This window comes from Vicugna pacos, chromosome 3, assembly GCF_048564905.1.
Source record: "Vicugna pacos chromosome 3, VicPac4, whole genome shotgun sequence".
Lineage (NCBI taxonomy): Eukaryota > Metazoa > Chordata > Mammalia > Artiodactyla > Camelidae > Vicugna > Vicugna pacos.
The window spans coordinates 21,593,391-21,613,367 of NC_132989.1; the positions used below are offsets into that span (position 1 = coordinate 21,593,391).

The 19,977-nt window shown below is 50.7% G+C and overlaps 1 long non-coding RNA gene across 2 annotated transcripts in view; it reads right to left on the reverse strand.

The window, feature by feature from the left end:
• Positions 1 to 5,496, reverse strand: part of LOC140689429 (uncharacterized) — a 76,520-nt gene extending 71,024 nt beyond the window's left edge. For both annotated transcript variants that reach the window (XR_012064365.1, XR_012064364.1), the window contains exon 1: positions 5,419 to 5,496. This is a non-coding gene — a long non-coding RNA (uncharacterized lncRNA). The remainder of the gene's footprint in view (positions 1 to 5,418) is intronic.
• Positions 5,497 to 19,977: the final 14,481 nt, after the last annotated feature.

The following is a 19,977-nucleotide window of genomic DNA, read 5'->3' on the forward strand; positions in this document are numbered from 1 at the left end:
ATATTTGTTGAATTGAATCCAGTCCATCCTGGCTGACTCCTTCCAGCCGCAGCTCAAACCTCACTTCTCAGGAAAAGCCTTCCAGCTGCAGAGGCTGCATGGAGCCTCTTGTTTCCCCTACATAAACCACCTGTACTTCCCCTGGGAAATGGACATGTTTGGCATCTGTCTCCTTTGTTAGACTAAACTCCACAAGGGCAGGGACAGCTCTTTCTTGTTTACTGTTCTGTCTTCAGTTACCCAGCATGTAGTAGGTGCTCAAGAAATATTTTGAAAGAGTATATACTTGGATGGATAGTACCAGGATTCCACACGTTTCTGTTTTAGTCCCTCCCACTGACCCTCCTTCCTCATCTTCAGAGGAAGGACCTCTGATCTTTCCTCTCCAACCCCTCTTCCTTCCATCTCCTTCCTCCATAGCACTTCCAGGCCACGCCTTGGCTCCTGGGGACACCCCTCTGGCTGGGCCCTTTCACCTTTGGTTTGCCCCTCCCTGATGAAGAGTAGGGTCTGCTCTGAGCTCCTGAGGGCAGGCCTGGCCCTGGGCGCCCAGGGCTCGGCCCCCTTCCTCCCTCCAAAGAACACAGCTCTGAGTCTGCAGACACTGTAAAGCTGGGCGCCCCTCTCCCCTCACCAGCCAGCCCAGCCTAGCAAATGCCGAGTCATTGCCCGCTGCTGCCCATCTCCAGCTCCTCCAGCCTGAGGAGCTGCCAGGAGCAAACCAGGAAGAGCTGCCCCTGGCAGCATCTGAAGCACTGCACACCAGAAGCCAAGGAATTTCTGCTCCCTTCCCGCAGACTCCCACCTCTGCGAGGGTGGATGGAGACCCAAGGCCGGGGAGGGGGATCCACCAGTGCTGTCGCATCTCAGTGCCACCTCTCCACTCCACCCTCCACTGCCAGTGGCCTCTGGACGCATGCTGACAACCCAGCCTCAGTTTCTCCACAGGGCCCTGCCCTTTAAGGGGCAACCAAGGGAACATTCGCAGGGCTACACCAAAGCTTCGGTGCCTGTGAATGCTGACTAATAATTAAGCGCCTACAAACTGCCTGCAGATAAGCGTAATCCCTTGCATTTATCAGCCCTGCATGAATTTCAAAGCCTTTTCACGTATATTATCTCGTATGATCTCCCACAATAATCCTATTGAGTAGTTACTGGGAAGAAAATGAATGTCCTTATTTTGTAGAGGAGAAAACCAAGACTCAGAGAGGGAAGAATATTGTCTGAGGTCACACAGCCTGTGTGGGCCAGAGCCGGGCCCAGGATATGGGTTTCTGATAGTCCATGGCTCTTAATTATCCTTGCCCGGGATCCTGGAATAGCCTCCACAGCACAAACCCTTTCTGCTCTTCTGCCCAATCCGGGCTCTTGATGGCTGCAGCAACACCAGCAAATCGCTGTTGGCCACACACATACACAACTTGAATGATGGTATCATTTAACTTCCAATGCCACCTTATTAGCCCTCATGATGCAGATGAGGTGGCCAAAGCTCAGAGAAGTAATGGCCTGGAGTTACACAGGCTCTTCAGATCCAGGCCATGATGCTGGTCTGTTTGAACAATCTGACTTTAACGCCTACTCTTAGGCTATCCATGGCTTAACTGAGGCTCCTTCTCAGACCCCAAACCTCCAGAACCTTTTCCTTGAAGTCAGGGACTGATAGAGATCTCCCTCTTCCATGGCTCCCTGCACTCCCAGCTCACTCATTCACTCACACATTCATTTGACAAACTTTCACTGAGGCCTTCCTCTGTGCCCAGTGAGATAAGTACCACAGTGGACAGTCTGGGCAATCTCCTGCTCTGGAAGAGCTAGCCCAGGCTGGGGGAACCTGGGAAGGCTTCCTGGAGGAAAGGGCACCCAAGATAATCTTGAAAGATGAGTAGGGGGAAGGCAGCAGAGAAAGAAGGGAGCATGTTCCAAGCAGAAAGAGCCAGAGGCAAGAGAGAACGACACCTTGTCAGAGATGCCATAAATGAGACAGTTTGCTGGAGGAGAAAAGAGAGATGAAGCTTGGGCAGTGCTGGAGAGGGGTGTATGGCCTGGTCATGAGCCAGTCAGGTCTATGTTAAGATGCTGTGGAGGCTGTGTGGAGGATGGGACTGGCACTGGGGACATTGTGTTCCCAGTCACTTCTTGTCCTGGACCCTTGCAGCCAGCCTTGCAGGCTGCGGGGATGTGGGTAGGGGCCTCCGGGGCACTCTTGGCCGAGCTTGGGGGAGAATTTGAGGCTGGGGGTCAGGGGCAGTTTGTGTATGGGATAAGATGCGAGAGCCAAAGCTTCCCCTCACTGGTCCCCAGTGAGATACCTCTTTAAGAGCAAGCAGAAGGAAGCTCTTCTAGATAATGGAAACATCATCTGCAAAGGCCCAGAGGCAAAAGAGAGCAAGACCAGCTACGGTGCTAGAGATGATCAGTATGGCTGAAGCAGGGTGGGGGTGGGGGTCTGGGCTGAGTGGAACCTCGACTACGCAGTAGGACTGAACTCAGTCCTTAATGGGCCAGAGTCCAGGGGCTCTGCCGATGGTACATCTGGGTTCAAATCCCAGCTCCTACCACCCATGTGTCCTTAGGCAAATTACATCATTTCTCTGATTCTCAATTTTCTCTGTAAAATGGGATTGTTCTGAGGATCATACAAAAGAATACACAAAACATATAATAAACATAATTTACGCATATAATACTCAATAAATGCAATCTGTATTATTATCGCTGTCATTAATATTACCATTACTAACAGTTTTGCAGTGAGAAATCCGAAGTGGAGTACCACTTTGGAAAGGAGGCATCTCATTTTAAAAAGTAAAAACAAGCTGCAGTGTGTGCCTATCTGTAATCTCCACATTCACAGATATGTGTGAAATCTCATCTGCAACTGTTTTCTCAGGGTGTCATCCCCTCCCAAGTCAAATGATGATGTTGGATGTTGGATGCTGTTGCAGGAATAATAGGGGCATCACAGCAACTGGCAACAGACTCGGGGCTGGGAGCGGGTGCAGGGGAGGGGGGGGCCTCTCTCAGTCCCCAGAGGGGCGACAAGCTGTACGTTTCTGAGCTGGGATGGTGGGGGACACTGGGAGTGACTCTACCTGACCCACTTAGGATGAGTTTAGATCAGCTGTGTTTTTCTGGAGTGAATGCTGTGAGCAGAGTCTGGCACAGAGCCCCTGCCTCCAGAAGTTTACTATCTTCTAGAGTTATGAATTAATCTTGTAGATTAATCTCAGGGATTGAGCTTTTCAGGTTTAACCATGTTGGACACATAGCTCCAACATGGTCAGACAGGTGAGCAAGGACCAACAAGGCTACGTTCCAGAGTCCTACCTGGTTGGAATCCCGACTCCATCTGTGTGACTATGGGCCTTAGACAAGCTACTTCTCTGGGTTTTGGTTTCCTTGCCTATACAACTGAGCTGATAATTAGACCTACCTCAAGGGTTGTGTTAAGATTCAAAGAAATAATGCACGTAGGCTGCTGGACATTGGGGCCTGCCACGTGATCAGGGCTCAATAACTAGTAGTGGTCGTTGCTGATATGATGTGGCCAATGGTCACATGGTGTGCTTCTCTTTCTGGGAAGCCAGATGACTAATCTCGCAGCTCCAGGTAGGCTGCCCCTGGAAAGGGCCAAGAGGCAGGGGTCTTCTGCCTATGGATGACAGATAATCTCAACCAGACTACTGTCCCCTTAAGAAATGGCAGGTGGGGAGAGGGGTCCAGGCCCAGAAAGCCCACTGTGCCTTTGAAGGGACAGGGACCTCTTATTGCAACTGGGGAACAAACTGGGCCTTGGCCTCAGCTGTGAGAACAGCAAAGGAGGTCAAATCAGCCACAGGGCTGGCTGAATGAGGACCCCTGACCAGCACACAGGGTGTGGAGCCTGGGGCAGGGCGAGGTCTGTGTTGGGAATGCTGGTCTACCGTCTTGGTGGAGGCAGGGAACAAGGTCAATCATTTTGCAGGCCTTCTGAAATTCAGAAACATGAAGTTTTAAAAAACAGCACACACAGAAAGAAATGGTTTTTTGCAGCTGTTTTGGCATTTGGGGAGTAATTTACCAACTTGGAGTTCAACTTAATGATGTTGGGGGTAGGCAGCTTCCATGGGAGTTCTACTTCCTAGCAATCTGTGTTCGCCCAGCCGGCAAAGAGGGCTGAGCGGGTGGTCGGTGGGGAGCATTAACAGTAACACGTTGTGTATTTGTCATTGGAATGGAGCCCCCCGGGCACAGGGGTAGTGCCCACGGCTGCTCAATGGTGCATTTGTCATGTGGCCACTGACACAATCAATTGACCCCCTTACACACCGGTGTTTACTAGCCATTGTATAAATATTTCACCCCTCCCCGGCTGACACATAATCTCTTCTTGGCTGCCTCTGACAAATGAACATTTCTCTGTAGACTCTTAAATGAGTATGTGTCACAGCTATGTCACTGATTAATTTTTTTTACCACCACGAACAGCGATGCATAGAAATGTAACTTATATTCATTTCCCGGCTTGAGCCCAGCTGTCTAAAAAATTCCACCAGCAGCTCCGACTGACAGACAGCTATCCCAGCACTTGGGTGCGCTGACATGTGGTTGTGTGAGCGCCAGCTTGTTAATTACAGGCTTTCGCTTCCGGCCTGGCTGCCGAGTAACCAGCCACAAGGACTTTACTCACTGTTGAGTCCTGGAAGGGCCTGCTTCAGAAGGCCCCGGGGGCTGGCTCCCCAACCCAGCCTAACACACACAAGTTTTCCTCCAAGCGTTGGCCACTTTTTCCTCTGGGCCTTGCTCTGGGGACGCCCCTAAGGTCACCCAGGTAACACTCACTGCCACCTTGAGCTCTACCCACTGATCTGTGAGATCATGAGGGCAGGGACTGGGTCTTATTTTCTAAGCACAGGGTGGATGCTCCAGAAATGTTTGCTGACATTAAGTCAGCCATGGTGTAATTACTGAGCAATGCACCTGTATTGACATTTATTGTTCACGTCTTCTTTTCAATATATATTCTTGGAGCCCCTACCAAGCAGGCCTATAGACCTGGGGCCAGAGGAAAAGGTGACCATTGCTTAGAGAAAAAAATGGAATGTGTGGTTAGAAAAAACTAGAGTGGGTGGGAAGACAGCCCCGGGAGCCTTCATAAGCTACCATTCCTGGGCCCAACAGCGATTACGGTACTTGCGGATGGCTACCTGGCTGCTGGGCCAAAATGAAGTTCAGGTTCTAGGGGTGGAGGACTAGAGGTTCTCAGGGTAGGCGCTATTTGTAGCCTGGTTTGCAGCTGACGAAACTAAATGACAGTTCTTGCCAACCCCAGAGCCAACACACCTAACCATTCTCTGTCAGTCGCCCCACCCCCACCACCTTCCTCCCCGCCCCCACCCCGTCTGCCTTAGTTTCTCCTGCACCACAGCTCACCTTCCCTCCTGTCCTTTCCTCTCCTTCACACTTTCCTCTTCCTGGCAGATTCTCCAGTCACCTTGGGCTTCAGAGCCGACTCAGCATCCCTGCCCCCACCCCGACCCCGTCCATCTGCTGCTTCCCCCTCCCACACACCCACCCACTGGCACAGGACTGAGCCTTCAGCAGGTGTCTAGGCTGCTCCCACCCCACCCCCTACCTCCATGCATCTGTGTCCCAGGCACCTGTGTCCCTTCTCTGATGTCATATAACCACTGGCTGGGATCCAAGTGCACGACACCTGGGGACACTTCCGGTAGATTAACTAGCTCACACCACTCCACCACCGACAAGGCTCTCAAGAGACTGACCTGAGAAGTAGAGATCCCTCCCCCGGCACACCCAGGGAACTGATACTGCCTAATGTCGTGTCCCTGGAGGCCGCACAAATCAGTCAAAACCACTGATGTGTGTCGCAACGTAGAGAGCGTGGGATGGGAGATAGTCTGAATCTATTTCTCTATTTACCCACTGTGTGTCCTTCGGCAAGTCAGCCAGTTTCTTCTTGTCTTGGACACTGGGGATGCTGGTACCTCTTTCACAGGGCTGTTGTGAGCAGCACCAGGCATGGTGCCTAGCACACAGTAGGTATGCAGAAAGAGGCAGTGTCTTTCAATGAAAGGACTTTAAAGACTGGGTCCCATCTTGACCAGTCATCTCCCAGTCAGAGAAAAAGAGCTGGTTGAACCCGACTCCTGAGACACACACGTGCCTGCTGATTCCCAGCCCACACGGACCCAGGAGGTGTCCCTCTGAGACCCTGCGTTCCAGGCGGCGCTGCCGTCTTCTTCCCGGGCCTGAGTGGTGTGGGAATGAGATGGACGTGCTGGGGTGGAGCTGCCCAGAGGATCTGCTCTCACTTTCTATAAGCAAAATCCAAAAGGACAGCCATATATGAACATTCAGTCCTGGCAACACTGAATGAAGGATGTGTTTAGGTGCATTATCTCATCGAAAAATACCCCAAACCCTCTGAGTTAGATATGACTGACCTCGTTCTACTGGTAAAGCAATTGCGACAAAAAAAAGAGGTTAAGGAAACTATAGAAGGTCACACAGAGCCAGGGCTCACTTGAACTTGGATCTAGCTCCTTCCCAATTAAGGGCCCTTAACCACCGTACGCCACCTCCCTCAGATCTCCTTTCCCACTACCCTCACCAAGCACGCTCCAGGGAGCAGGCACCACCTGCTCTATGACGTCATCCAGGGCCTGCACTATGACGTCAGAGCCCCAGTGGGCTTGCCCTGCCCACCTTTGCAGACTCAGTGGAGCTGAAGGCAAGGTCAGGGGAAGAAGCCCAGATGAGGCAGTCCTGGGTCAGAACCAGAGTGGCAGCAGGTCTGGGAAGGAGGCTGATGTAAGAACAGGGCCCAGACCACTGACCCTTCACTTGGAGGCTTGGCCCCATCCGCCATACATTTCCTTGTTCAAAATGGAGCATGGAGCCCCGGAAATCAGGACAAAAGCACCACCCACAGCTCTGGTCTCGATGACTCAGATTCCACCTCCTACAGCCTCCTCCTGTGTGTGTTTCTGAATGTGCGTGTACCCGAGCATGCGCCCCACCAGTGCAAGAGGCTGTCAGCTGTGCGTGCGCGTGTGTGCACATGCACACACAGGGATGAGTCCACACGCGTACCTGTGTCCATCTGCAGACTTGTCTCCAAGCCCGAGCCTGCAGAAGGTGACAACCGGCAGGATCAGTGATAATCATAATGTTAATAGCCAACACACTTCCTGTGTTCAAAGGCCCTGTGTTAAGAACGTTACACATAACACCGTTTGGCATCTTTACAACAACTTTACGAGGTGAATACTACCATGATTCCCATTCTCCTGATGATGAAACTGAGGCTCAAAGAAGTTCAACTGCTTTTCCAAGGCCACACAGCCAGTAAATGTTATATTTTTCAGATGTCAAAGCCTCTGCCCAATAAGATGTACTTTCCTCTTTGCCCCCTCTAGGGGGTTTGGGAGAAGACTTCAAGGGTCCTTTGTAACCAGAAACCAGCCAGGATCCCTGATGGAAAGGGGGCCAGAAGCCAGTCTTGTCCTCCAAGAAGGGGGCAAATAGCAGATAGAAGTCTGAGCAGGAGGGGGCAGGGCAGCTGTCTCTGAGAACAGGTGTCAGAGAAGCTGTGACAGCCACTTAGAACCACAGTGGCAAGCCTCCTTTACATGCCTATTTGCATATATTTGCATGTATTTGCATCACCAAATCTGTGGAAGCGGCCTTAATGGTCCCTGCCTCCGAAGACTGGCAGAAGCTAAGAGGGTGGGAGTGACAGGGAGGGCCTGGGGAATTGGGGAAGGGAAGAAGGGAAGAGGCAGGGCTGTGGAGGCACTGGGAGATACTGGGCACTGCTAACAAGTTTCTAGGGGAAAGCAGGAAGATCCTCTCCTCTGTGCCCTGGGAAGCCACCTTGCCCTGAGTCCATCCCCTGAGGGCAACAGGGAAGGAGGTGGGAGATTCAGAAATCACGGAGAGTGGAGGAGGGTGTGGCACTCGAGTCAGTGGGCGGCGCTTGAGAGGAGGGCCGAGGCTCAGGCCAGGGTCGGGAACCCCTCGCCCCGAGTCCTGGGAAGGGAACAGGGGAGGGCCTTGTACCGCGTCTCTCCGCTAGGCGGCTGCCCACTCAGTCGCTGGAGCTTAGTGGCTCGGTGTTGGGGCGCCATCTAGTGGACATATGTGGGAAGTGCCCCCTTTCTGCCCGCTCCGGCGCAGCCCCTTCCTCTGGCCGCCTGTACAAAATGGGTGTCGGCTTCGCCCCTGAGGAGGAAGTGCACGGTGGAACCTGGTCCTTGCAGCCCGCCGTCTGAACGGGCCTGGGAATTGTGACTGTCCGGAGGTTCACCAGCAGGGAGCGTTCTGCGGGGCTCAGGCCATGCCAAGATGGGCTACTATAGCTAAATGATGAAGAGCTTAGGCCTTAAAGTCAGAAAAACATGGCTGTGCCCGTTACTAACATTGTCACTTTGGCAAATTAACCTCTAAATCAGTTTCTTCATCCGTCAAAGGAGGGTGATAATAGTTATTTGTAGGAAAGAATATACCTTAAGAGCTTATTAGTAGGACAGGATTAGGGAAAAGCAAATGGGGCACAAAATTTAGGGTCTTGGGACTTCCAGGGCACTGAGACACCTCCTCAGAGTTTTTGTCCTTGACTCCTCATTCAGCACTGCTTATTAGCACGTTACCTGGCACCGGAGTAGCTATTGTCGATGCTGTTATATTGTTACTACTGTGAGGATGCTAAAGCCTTTGGAAGGCAGCCCTACCCTCGAGGCACAGAAGGAAGTAGCACCCCAGCTCCCATTTGGCCGGGTCTGGCAAGGCTTTGAAGCGAAATTGGAGGCCAGAAAGGTGAGGTGTCACTTCCCAGTGAGTTAGGTTCAGAGAGGAAGTCACAGGCAAATAGGAGTGGAGGGGGACATTGGGTCACAAACCTTGTGTGGCTTCTCAGTGAGGCGGGAAGCCCCATAAAAAGACCGGCAGGACCCCTAGGCAGGGCCGCTGCTCTCCTCCCAGCACTGTCCGGTTCCCTGGCCAGGAACCTCTATCTCACTTTCTGCCTCTAAAGCGGCTAACTTACACCTAAAATTCTATTGGTTCCCTGAGCTCATTTCTGATTGGTTATCTCCTTCACTCCTGATTGGTTATTACTCTCACTTCTGATTGGTCCACTTCCCTAACTTCTGATTGGTCCGTTTGTAGTACTTCATTTGCATGGACTCACTCCTGATTGGTTACTTCTCTCACTCCTGATTGGTCTATTTCTACAAAGCTTGTTCCTGGTTGGTCAACTTCTGTTATACTTTATTTGCATATGATGTTGCAAAGTGTAAACCTGGCAGCCTGTAAAAGGCCTGTGTAAACCTACAGACGGGTTCCAGAGCTTGAAGTGTTGACTTTTTTGTTCCCGCTGGCGTAATAAATCTGAAATATCCAGCTTTTTGAGTGCTGCTTGGTCTCTCACCTGGATCCAGGTTGCTGTCACAACTGAGCTGTAACACATTTTTTCGCAACATCAGATTTTCTGTTCCCAGCTGATAGACAGGGACAGGACTCGGGTCTGGTTCACAGAGGGTCAGTAGGATATGCTGGTGAGAGCTGGAGGTGGACTGCAGCCACATTATGGCCCTCTCAGGGAGACCCTAAAGGACATTGGAGAAGGGAAGTCCCACCCCATGTGCAAAGCTTCAAGCAGCAGACTTGGTCATCTGCTTCGTCCAGAAGAAGAGATGGACTGAGGTGTGGATTGTCTTGACTCCTGGGAAGTAGTCAGTGTCTTGGCTGCTTGGTCAGGACCCTGAAAGGACCAAAACCAAGATCAGTGACAAAGAGGACTAGGACCAGCGAGGCCGATGGACAGATATCTGGGAGTGGACAGCAAGTGTGCAAATTTTCAATCTCGGGTGAACACCCTGCAGGGCATCCACTGCAAAGAGGCTCTCAATCAGGCAAACAGAATGATTCATCGGGCGGGTGATCTTTTCCTGTCCACCCCAAATGCCTGCACTATTGCCCAGAGGCTCCCCTCACCAAGGCTGAGTTGGTTCTACCACTCTGAGGCCTCAACCCAGCTACTGTGAGACCTACCCCAAATGCATAGTATGGCTCTTCCTCAGAAGACCAGCCAAGCACCTGGTGGCAGGTGGATTGCACTGAACCCCTTCCTTCCACCCTGGAGGGGACAGTGATTCATCCTTACTGGAACCAGTGTGTGCTCGGGATTTGGGCTTGTCTTCCTTGTCCACAGAGCCAAGAAGGTAAAATGATGGGGTTATCTAAGGCTTTTACACTTTCAGATCTTAACGTTTAGCTCTTTGATGTGTTTGTTTTAATTTGGGGGGAAAGCAATTAGGTTTATTTACTTACTTAACAGGGAAACTGGGGATTGAACCCAGGACCCTGTGCATGCTAAGAATACACTCTACCACTGAGCTATACCCTTGCTCTCTTTGCTCCATTTTGAGTTAATGTTTTTATATATAGTATGAGGTAATCATGAGATGATCAGCAGATTCATTGCTCTTACTCACTTGTACCTCATCACCCACCAGCAGTCAACTTGGCAGATCAGCCGGGTAGCCTGTTGAATGTTCAGAAGATGCCGGCAGAGGTACGACACCGTGGGTTTGGGTCCTGACCTTTTTGACAGGGTGTTGGGTTTGAATAGCACTGTGTTTCCTCTATCTTGAAATGTCAGGTCCCAGAATCATTGTGGGAGCAGCAGTGGCCCATCTCACTGTCAGATTTGCATAACTTTTGCTTCCTCTCCTCCGGACTTCAGGCTGTGCCAGTTAGTGGTCCTGGTTCCTAGGGAGGGAGAACTTAACACCAGGAAACACAGTAGTGTTTCCACTAAACTGAAAGCTCTGACTGCCTCCTGGCCACCTGAAGCTCCTCATGCCAGGGGGCCAATAGCAAACCAGGGCATTACTGTGCTGGTCAAGGTCACTGATCCTGATTGCTGGGAGGAAGCAGGGCTGCAGATAGGACTGCATGTAGATACAATGAAGGCAGGGCAGGGTGTATCTGCACCCAGCCAGGGGATTGAAGGGGCAGCTCTTAGTACCTCCCACCCAGTGCTAATTGACCACCTCAATGGTGACAATCCCCAAAGGGCAGACAAGCAAAGAATCAGACCTTTCCGGGATGAAAGTCTGTATGAGCTCATCAGGCAAGTGGCCCCGATCTGCAGAGGGCTAGCTGAGGGTCAGAGGAGGAGGGAGATAGCAGTGGTACTGGGACTCAGGGGACCCGTGGCTTGCTTCGTATCTTCTTGCCTGTATCTTCCTTGAGATCCCAGCCAGCGCTATCTTGAAGGGGACTTGTTTACAGCAGACTGTACCTCCCTGGTTGAGGAAAAAGCTTTATTCTCGTGGGGAAAAGAAGGAGGCCCCGTGTTGTGGTGTGGAAGTCGTATATAACAGAGGACATGAATGCGTCTCTGCAGCTCGGTGGGACCAAACTGAGACGCAGACATTTCTTCTCAAACGCCTTGCCAGCTTCCTTTCTCTGACACTGGTCCTCCACTTTCAGGCTTAGACGAAGCGCCACATCGCACAGTGTGGGATTCTGAGTGCCAGCAGGGGCTTGGTAACCAAGCCCAGAAGCTTGGGGTGCAACTAGAAGCCCGGGGATAGGTTGTGGGTGGGAGCTATGGGCAACTCCAAGGAGTGCTTCCTCTTCACAGTCTTCTGGAGAAGCCTGACCGTGTGCTGAGCCCTGCAGCGTCTCTCTGTGGCTGGTTGGAAGCGCAGCCAGGACAGCAGGGTTTTGCACCACTTGGCCTCATATCTTCCTTCCCCCCAACCCACCCCATTTCCCTTTGCCTCACCCTCAGTCTCTTGGCTTTCGCCTGAATCCTGGCCACACCACAAGCTCTGCTTCTAGAGGACCTAAGACGAGGAGGGTCAGAACTATCTCCCTCTTGCGTCCCACACCGTGGTCACTTCCAGAGCCTGAGTCTAACCACTCCAGCCCTGCTGCTCCTGAAGCCAAAGAAATGGAGACCTCAGGGAGACAGGAACCAACCACTGACTTCCCAGAAGGGGACAGAGAAGGTGGACATTGGAGAGATGAAGGAGGAGAGGGCAGGCAGGGACAGGAAGGAGAGCAGAGAGTAGAACGTTAAGCCCAGTGAAAGTTGCCTCTTGTAAAAGAGTCTGTGCGGGGAGTTTTGGGGAAGGAGTGGCTGGGTCCTGGAGGTGAGAAGGAAGGACAGTATTTCCTCCCCGCGTTTAGACATACACTTCCCCACAGGGCTGTGCATGAGCTCTGAGCCCTGTCAGACCTCCATATTCTTGAGTAGGGGCAGCGTGTGACTGCGAACAGTGAAAATAGCAGGAGTAGGTGGATGGTGTTAGAGGCAGGAGGCAGGTAGAAGGTCCAGAGCAGCAAACAGTGACCACTCCCTCTTCCAGTGCCAGGAGGCCAAGAGGAGCTAGACTGGGACTGAGTGACCTCCCTCCTAGCCTAGGTCTCCACCCCACTTTGGCGACTCCAAAACCCCCAGTTCAGAAATACTGCAGGTCCATGGCACCAGCCCACTTCCTGAGCACAGCCTCACACTACGATGCAGTTGTGTGGCCCAAGAGGGACTGTCCCAGTGGCAGTCTGGTGGTTTTCAGGGAGGCAGGGCAGGAGGAAGTTCAGGCAGAGACTGAGAGACCAAGCATCCCTAATGTCACCCCTGCCCATCCTGCCTTTCACTGCCCTGCCTTTCTTTAGATGTGTGGGAAGTGCACCAGGCATGGGGGCAGAAGTGGAGGGAGCTGGCTTAAAACTGGGTTCCACTCAGAATATAGCCAAAAATTACAGTAACTCTAAATGGAGTATAATGTTTACACCTGTAACTTCTATCATATTGTACATCAACTATACTTCTTTTTTTTTTTTTAAAAAAGAACTGTGTTCTGCTAGTTCCTGGCATCTTCCCAGTCATTCTTCCACCTCCAGGCAAGACCCCACTTTTTTACATTTTCAAGGCAGAAAGAGGGGCAGGGTAGACAAGGGACCTGAACCTCCAGCAGCCCTGCATGCCTGGGACACATAATGGGACCGGAGGGGTCATCTATGATAGAGTGGATATTTTTCTAAGGAGGGGTGCACAACTGTCATCAGACTCTTATAAAAGTTTAAGATTTGCCTGTGCTGCCCAATATGGTAGCCATTGGCTACAAGTGGCTATATAAGTTTAAATTAATTACAATAAAATAAAATCAGTTAGCTTCTCCAGCCACATTTCAACGTCTCAGTGGCCACATGTGACTAGTGGCTATCATGTTGGACAGCACAGATGTAGGACGTGTCCATTTTTGCAGAAAGTTCTACTAGACAGCACTGCCCATTAACTTCTTAACGTTTCTTCCAGCCCTATTGAGGTATAGTTGACAAAACTATGAATTTCAAGAATACAATGTGATGATTTTATGTATATATTTTTTATTTATATATTATATACATGTGTGTGTGTATATATATAGAGAGAGGGAGAGCGTGTGAAATGATGACCACAAAGATGTTAACACATCCATCACCTCATATAGTTACCTTTTTTGTGTGTGTGACAAGCACATTAAAGATCTACTCCCTTGGCAGACTTCAAGTATGCAGTACAGTATTGTTAAATAGAGTCACATGCTGGACATTAGATCCCTGCCGATTAACTTCAGACGCAGGGAAGCTGAGACCTACCTAGGGGGAAAGTGGTCCAAGACCCCAAGGGGAGTCAGCAGGAGCCAGGCTGCAGTTTAGGGGGTGGGGATGGGGGAAGGGAGGTGTTCTGTGTCTGTTCTTCTCCTCGGTTCTCCCAGGGCTGCCCCAGCCCTCCAGGATAAAGGAGACTTAGATGCCTGGATCTCCCTCCCCTCCCCCAGGATGACCTCAGCCTCACAAAAATGTGAGAAGGGCACGGAGAGGGGACTGCGTAGAGGGAAGCAGGAGGGGAGTGTGTGGGGTGGGGATGGCAGTCCTCAGGCAGGAGAAACAGGGAAGGGAGAGCTGTGCTGGGCCTGACCAGTTGCCTGCAGCCAGCTTCCTCCAAATGGAAGGATGAACCCATCACCTCCTGTTTAAACTCTTCTTGAAATGGAGACCAAATCCCAACCAAGAATAACAAGGGTCTGCATGGCCTGGCCCCTGAGATCGCTTAATCTCTGGTGGCCCAGTCCCTTTGCTCTGACTCTTATTCACCTGGCTTGCTCCCCTCTGGGGACCTTTGCAGTTGTGGGTTGTGGCTCCTCCACCTCGAGGACCCTCCCTCCCACCCCCAGTGCACTCCAGATGAACAGTCTTTCTGATGTCAGCTTAAGCACAGCTTTCTGGAAAGGCTTTCCCAGACCCCACCCCCTAATCCCTGGCCAGGTCAGCTTCCTCTATTCCATGTTCTTGCAGCGCTTCCCTTCAGAACACTCATTTTGGTTTGTAATTACACATTTATTTGGGGGTTCTTTGGTAAATATCTCACTCCCCTAGTACACCACCCTCTCCACTGTCTGTTTCTGCTCATAGTTGTATCTTGTTGGGAAAGGGGACATTTCCCCCTCTACTCTCTTGAGCTCTTGTGGCTGGAGTGCAAATAAAATTGACACAAGGCAGACTAACAGGAAAAAAGAAATTTCAATTCATGCACGTGGAGGTCCCATAGAAATGGGATGTAAGTGGCCAAAGCTGGCAGCTTTTATTCTTTTTAGACAAAGAAACAATACATTTGGGAGGAACTGACAGAACAAAGAAACTTAGGTTTTAGGTGCCCAATTAGTGAGGAATCTAAACAGAGCTTGGGGTAGTAGATTAAAGAAGTAACAAGGTTTGTTTATATACACTTACCGACCTGAATTCCCTATCTTTGGCGATAAGGGTTTCCTTCTCCCTCCAGGTGCAGGGAGGGCACCTTTCACAGGAGAGATTTATTTCCTGCTTTCAGGGAGACAGAAAAGAGAATCACGGTGTCCCATGGGCTTTGGCTGTTTCTTAAATCACTTTAACTCAAAATAATCAATATGTGGGTGAAGGGGTGGGTCTAGCTCAGTGGCAGAGCACATGCTTATCATACATGAGGTCCTGCGTTCAATGTCCAGTACCTCCATTCAAATAAGTATGTAATTTAATCACCTCCTCTGCAAAAAAAACACCAGAAAACCAAAATAGTCAAGGTGCCACTGAGGCACATTTTGGGGTGGCCTACCCTAGGCCCCAACAATCTCCATACCCTTGAGCAGTGGTTGGTCCATAAGAGATGCTGAATAAAAATATGAGCAATATCTAAACAAAATTACAAGAAAATAAATGAAGTGATGAAAATTATGAGAAATAAATGAAACGATCCAATGGGAATGTTCCTGCCTGCAAGGAACATGCGCCTCAGAGCCTACTCCCACCTTGCTGGCTCAAATGTAGGTGACGATTGTGCCTTCTCCCCGCCAGAAGGGGTCAGCAAGGGAAGGAGGGAGGCCTGGACGTTTCTGGAGACAATGGGGGTGATCTGGAGTCACAGGGGTGACAGGGAATTGGATGAGGAATAACAAAATTGGTGGAACTGACAAGATAACAGGGGGGACCGGGGACCTTGGGGAATCCTAGAAAATTAGGACGAGTGCAACGTGGTCTAATTTGACAATAGGATGCCGTGGGATGATTGATTAAAACAAGATCGTGGGATGTACTAGGGCGATGAGGTAACAGGCAAGCTGGTTGTATCCTAGAGTCAAGTCACGTGGAAGTAACTGGTGAAAACAGTAACAAAGGTGGACATGTGCACTGAGCCCTCTGTGTTTCAGGCCCTATACTCATACTATCCATATATGTGAGTGGATGAATCTCCACAACATCCCTGTGAGGTAGGCACTGTTACTATCTCCACTTTGCAGAAAAGGAAACTGAGATTTAAGTAACTTGCTCAGGTCACACAGCTGGTAGAGGTGGGGTCGGGATTTGACTTCAGAAACTGTGCTCTTGGTTACGACACCGTGCTTTCTCCTTCCAGTGAGCAACATGCCCTCCTGAGTGATCAGGTCTCTAGCAGTCTGTGATTTGGGTGGGGAAGGGGAGGGGTGGAGAGAAGCTCCGAAAGGGGTATTGGAAAAATTTCTTTCCACACCCCCCCACACTCCCCACCCCCACCTCCACCCCCCGTTGCTTGGTTCTGCCTCTTCCTCACTAGTGCCCCTTTGTCCCATGTTAGGGTTAAGATTTACTAATGTCACATTCATTCTTTCTCCCCTCCCTGAAAAATACCAGAGAGGCTAAATCAAACTGCACATGGGAGAGAGAAAGACAGGGCTGACTGTGAGGTGGTCTTTGGGGAAATGGGATATCAAGGAGTCAGAAGTTCCAGACAACTGAGGTTTGTAAGCCACACAGAAGTGTTGCTGTAAGTTATAAGGTCTTTTGAGAGATGAAGCATTGGAGAACCTGTTCGTTATTTTTGGTTTCTGGACTCTACCTTATCATTAAACTCTGATTATTATTAAACTGTACCTTATGGTTAAACTGTGTTATTTTTAAACACTGGGTCACATGAGTCCTGCAGCTTATGTTTGGATTAGACCAGAGCAGGCAGATCAGATGGTGATGGTCAGTAATGCAGTCTCTCTTGCCAGGGTGAACTGGTGGGGATCCAGGTTTAAGATTTCGAGAAATTCCTTTCCTAGTACCTTTTGCACACCTGGCCCTGCAGGAGCCGCAGACGATACCCCAAAAGGAAAGGCAACTCAGCTCAGAGTACCAGCCATGGCTGTCCTTGGAGTAAAGTGAGTTTCCTTGATGTAGGTGATCTTGCTGTTGGTGATATTCAAGGAGGTCTGGCTAAGGAGCAGGGATCCAAGACACCTCCTTAGCCAGAGAAGGCTGTCTGGGAAAGAGCCTGTTCCTGGGGCACTAAGCACTGACCCAGTCTCACTGTCACATCTATGAGCTGATTCACCCTGCACACTACTGTCCACCCCCACGCCTCTCTTCTCCTAGGATGCCTTCAACTTCTTCAGGACATTCTGTGACCACTCTCTGCCAGTTTTTCAGATCAACAGCCCTCCCCTTGTCCAAATCATCTTGGGAGGTGTAGAGTTGACTTGGTGCTCTACCCCATTCTCAAGTATTCAGAGAAAAGATCAACCCCAGAACTCCATGCTCTTCTTTCTTGATGTCCCTTCTGCCCCTCCATGAGGGGCCCGGGCTGCCGTTTGTTTACTCCATGTGCACCTGTGCCCTCACACCAGACCTGGTCAGTGCTCTCCTGGAGGCCTGGAGGAGGGCAGAGGACAGCCTCAACCCCTGGATTCCTGGACTGCAGCACTGTGGAGTGAGTTCAGGGAAAGACCCATGGTCCCCAAGCTTGGGGCTTCAGCCTCTGTCTTCTGGAGCCTAGGATGCCTCTGTTCCCTGCCTTTGTGCTCACTCATCTCTGTCTTGGCCTGATTCTGCCCATAAGAAGGCTAAGAGTGGAAGAGGTGGTTGGGAAGGAAAGACCTGCACCTCACTGGCCCGAGCCCACAGCCCAGGGACACACCCTCTTCCAGCTCCCAGTGACTCTAGAATTAGAGTTCTCTTTGCCTCACTGTGCCCAGGCTACAGGAATCCCCTGAGTCTGCCCTGTCCCCTCAGTGACAGATTATGGGACTCAGTTAGAGCAGGGAGACCTCAGAAGGAGTTTAGAGAAACTGAGAAGGACAGCCAGCGAGAAAGAGAGAAGGAAGCTACTGCCCCAGGGCCAGTGGATCCACCTGCCGCAAAGAGTTGATCCAGAGAGGGTAGTGGGGTCAGAGAGGGAGCTGGGTCTCATTCTCTGTGGCTCTGCCCTGACCCTCTGACTCAGCTGTCCTTAACTCAAAGTCACTGAACTTGAATGGGGAAAAAATTATGTTATTTTCACTAAACTCTAGCTGAAATTTAGAGTTCAGCTTCATAACTTCAGTTATGACAGTAGCAACAAACCAGTCATATTAGCCATAACTATGGCTTTGTCACCAATAGAAAGCATATTTTTTTGTATCCTACTACAATATTGCAGATATTTTGAAATATCTTTTGTGTTCATCACTTCTTCAAAATTATATGAGATATCAGCCTACTGCTAGATCTTATTTAAAGCATTAATTAAAAAGCGCATATATTACTACATATCTTAAAGTAATTTTATAACTATATTACAATCTTAATTCGTTTCCTTTGTAATCCTACTTTTTTCACTTCACGCATTTTTAAAACATCATTCTGAGACCAAGTCCATAGGCTTTATCAGATCGCAAAAGGGGAACCTGACATAAGAAAGTTCAGAATTCATGCATCTGGCCTCTGACCAGGATTCCCAGTACCCATCCTTGCAAGCTCCCTGTGCCTCAGCTCCCTTCTCTACACTGGGTTTTCTGTCTCCTCCAATAAGAAACTGCCAAGGCAGGATGAAAGATGCAAGGATTTGATTCAGGGAAAGGCCTGTGAGAGAGGAAGTGAGCCGGAGCAGGGAGACCTCTGAAGGAGAGAGGGAAGGAGGGAAGTTTGGGAGGAAGCATCCTAGATCACTTACGCAGTAGAAGAGTTCGGCGATGCCATGGGGGAATTCTCGAGTCAACATCAGCTGTCAGAGGAGCCCCTTATCTCCCAGAAATAGGCCTGCCTTAGAATCTTTGCTGGGCTTGGTCACTGGCTGAGAGCAGCCCAGTGGAAAGCTGGCCTTAGCGGCGTAGGAACTGATGGATTTCAGGGGGAAGCAGCTGAGACCCTTGGTCAGTTTTCATGCCTTGTAGTTGGAGGTCTGTGAGGAGCGTTCTCCTGGCCTTTCAGTTACCCATCCAGAAAAAGAACATCCAGAAAAATGTAAAATGGAGGTGATAAAATTCCCTATCTTAAGGGTTACTGTGAAAATTAATGGAACTTTACAGAGCAGTGTTTGCAGCGGGCCCAGGACATGACCAGCTCTCCAGAATTGGTAGCCATTGCCATGGCTATTTTAAGTATGAACTGTTATCTTTCTCTTTCTCAGATAGAAGGGCTCCTAGAGGCTGAAAATGGCAGTCCCTTTCCAAGCTGGGGCAGCTGGGAGAGGTGTGGACCACTTCCCCACGTCCCCCTTGCCTTCCCCTGAGGCAGGGGTCTTCCCCTAGCTACTGACAGTTCCTGTGTCTGCTGACTCACAGCCAACTTCCTCTCATACAAACAGGAAAGCACAGCCGGCCAGCGGGTGCCCCCTCCCAACCCCCAACACCACACACAGCTGAAGGCCAGCCCAGCTCGGAGGGGGAAGTGCCTCTGGCTCTGGGGACAGGCTCCAAGGCTAGAGTTCCCAGCATGATTAGGAGAAGGGAGAGGAGTCATTTCTCCTCAGGTACTCCACTCCCCGAACAAAAAATTGCAGTAGGAGGATGGGAAGAAGAGGCTTCACCGAAGGATGAGAAAGCTGCTTGCTGGGTCGCCGCTCTGCAGAGCACCAGCCTTATCCTCGGAAAGGCAGCCCCATATTGTGGTTTGGGACCTGAGCTGTTGCCCTGCTGACCTTCATCCCCAGGAGGAAATCTAGGCCAGGCCCCCTAGGGGAGGGAGAAGTAGTCAGGACTCCTCTGCTGGGCTTCTGCACCTTTCCCCCAGGTCTGACCACTGGACTCCAGAAGGGTCCCCAGTTTGGAAGACTGTGGCTTATCCTTGACTTCTGGATGCCAGCTTCTGTCTCCCACATTAACTGGGTACCAGAGTCTAGCCACCCTGCTGGGCGTGGGAGAGGTGCCCTGGGAGCTCAGGACCCTACCCTTCTCCCCTCCCCTTTTGGCCGGACGGGAGGGAACAGCCAGAAGAATGCAAAGCTGTCCCCTGAAGCGCTCTCTCTCAGGCTCTACCCCTGTCCCCATCTCCTCTGGTCTCTGCCTCTTTGTCCCTCTAAAGCTGTCTCCGCTTCCAGCCCTGTTCCGGTCCTCCCCCCTTTCTTGGCCCCTAAAGAGGCAGAGCTAGCCAAGCCCCGAGATAAGCGCAGCGGTTGGGTAAGGAGCCCAAACCATTTGAAGGCCGTCGCTTGCACAAGGA